The sequence below is a fragment of the Myotis davidii genome, unplaced genomic scaffold (genome assembly GCF_000327345.1).
Source record: "Myotis davidii unplaced genomic scaffold, ASM32734v1 scaffold41, whole genome shotgun sequence".
NCBI lineage: Eukaryota > Metazoa > Chordata > Mammalia > Chiroptera > Vespertilionidae > Myotis > Myotis davidii.
This window is the reverse complement of record NW_006292344.1, coordinates 253,074-255,604: the sequence shown is the minus strand read 5'-3', so window position 1 is coordinate 255,604 and position 2,531 is coordinate 253,074. Positions and strand designations below refer to the sequence as shown.

The 2,531-nt window shown below is 42.7% G+C and overlaps 1 protein-coding gene across 3 annotated transcripts in view; it reads right to left on the bottom strand.

Moving 5' to 3' along the window:
• Positions 1-2,531, bottom strand: part of ST6GAL1 (ST6 beta-galactosamide alpha-2,6-sialyltranferase 1) — a 123,953-nt gene that overhangs the window by 22,847 nt on the left and 98,575 nt on the right. The gene's annotated exons all lie outside the window — the stretch shown is intronic.

Genomic DNA, 2,531 nt, shown 5'->3' with positions numbered 1-2,531 from the left:
CATTCCTGAAAACTCTTCAATAATACCAGTATGTTTAGGCACAGTGGAAAAGTGAACAGGTCCAGCGGAATCACTATTCTAGTTACCAAAGGAGCAAAACCAAATACTCTTTTGGCATTGCCACTTGTATCACTGTCAGACAAATGAAGACACATCATAAGCTCAGTCTAACCTACAAGGGCAAAGCACCCCATAGCACTCTTAAAAGCTTACAGTGCCCAGCAAATGGGAAGGATTTACTATGGCATCCAACACTACATCTAAGTGTTCCATTTAGGAATCTGAAAAGTCACAAACAACCCAGGAAAAGTCACAAACAACCTGGTGGTGGCAGAGAAGGGACAGAAGAGCTAAATTAAACCCCATTTTTACTTTAAAAAAAAAAAAAAAGCTCTTTTTAAGAAACAATGTTCTAAATCTAGCCAAGATCAAACAGACCATCTTAAAAAAATCTACTCATTCCCTGGCTCTCATCTATGCAGCTGTTAAAGCAGAGTTTGCAAGACTTGGAGAAGTTGACTGGCATTGACCAATTCCATGGGAGAGAGAACTAATGACTTTTAAGATTCATCCCAACCCTAAGCCTCTGTGATCCTACGAGAGTTCATCCCAACTGTACTTGATCAAGCAAGTTTGGGTTCATCACTAAAATCTGCACAGATTTGGAGGTCAACCCAATCCTCCATGGTTCTATTTCTCTGCATGTGGGTTTATTTTGGGTGTTTTATCTACAAAGGTGATATCAGGAGGGAGTAGATGTGGGCATGTAACTCAAAACAAGATGATCTGAAAGGAGACTACCCACAGAATTAAGGGATGAAAGCTTCCTCCTTTATTTCAATTCTAGCATTCTTGCAAAAACCTCAGGAATCTAGACCTCTCTTTCACAACAACCCTATTATCCATCCTTGGACAAAATCTTACCAAAAGCACTTGAAAGTTGCATGACAGGTGCATAGTCCAAACTTTATCAGCTTACAGAGCAGGCACACTGAACTACCAAACAGAACAGGAGGTACATCTTTACAAAACTGTCAGCAGTTTTGTCAGAATCAATCCCTGGTTTCACAGGTGACTAGTAGTAATCACATCAGAAATGCAGATCCAACAGAAACTTCACTTAGTGAACTTTCCTGTTTCACAGGTGATAAATGAGTAAGTTGAGGGTCCCACTGGGAAAGAATTACTCAAATTATTCAATCAAGTGTTGAATAAAAGGACTATTTACAAAGTTGTAGGTAGAGTTTAAGGAAATCGGCAAGAAATGGAGCAATACCCGAGGGTTGGCAACAGCAGGAAACCATTACTAACCCTACAGCTAATGTGGCAAGAGAAGCAGCAGGCCACCTGTTGGGAACTGTGGGCTTTAAAATACAGCTACTGTTAATGTCCTGCCAGCAAGAAAGGAATCAATACCCCAACCTCTCTTTCCTTCTTCCTGCGGATTTCTAGACTCTGAAGGGGAAAGAGGAAGAGCAGGACTCAGAGACAGCGAGGGCTGTTTGAAAAGGGCTGAGGCTATCAGTCAAGGGGAAGAAGCAGCCTGTGGTTACTCTACCTCAAGAGACCGTGGGAGAAAGATAGCCTGACCTCACTCCCCTTCTTCTCAGTTTCATACCAGCACCTCTATTGTCCAGCCCCCAATAAAAGTCAGAGTGTGAGGAAGCCCAGTTGACACAGTGCCAAGTTTTAATTTTCCAGGCCACAGGGTCAGACACAAAGAGTAGAGTGGATTTAGAAAGGCAAAAGGAGCACAGGAGGCTGAGAATAGGTCCTTGGTGCCCACCATAACAAAGGAGAATTTTGTGTTCCTTCAATAAATACATAGTCCTAGGTGCTGAAGACAGTGGTTGTGAGCAAGAAAGATAAAGTCCTTGCCTGCGGAGATCTTGTGATCTACCACAAGGAGAAAAACAGCAAAGAAGCACAACAACCAGTACTCAAGATAATTACCGATTGTAATTAATACTATGACACAAATAAACTGAGCTGTGTAACAGAGAAATCTTCTTCAGATAAGGTGATGTTTCAGGGACTGCCTCTAGCTGAGACCGAAAGTCTAGCTGGGCCTGAGAAGAGCCCGGGGAAGTACATTTTGACCAGATGACACAGAAGTGTGAAGACCCAAAGAGAGCAAGGATTTGGCTGGTGACCATTTTATGCACAGAACATAACTGACTATAAGATTTAACAGAATTAGCTCATTAATAAATTCACAAATACATGAACATTTACTGCCTTCAGATATAGTAACTCCAAATAGATGGAAATTGTGGTAAAAGAAATTTTATCACAATTTGGACCAAACATCTTTTATATTTTCAAATTAGCTTAATGAATTATATAACTACTAGAGGCCCAGCACATGATATTGCATGGGCCCGCCAGGCTCAGCTGCAGCCATGTTTGCAGCAGCAATCACAGCCGCGATCACAGCTGCACCCACCCGCCCACCACGCTCGCAGCCGTGCTTGCAGCTGTACTCACAGCTGTGCCCGTCTCTCCACGCCTGCCCGCCCACCATTCTGCCG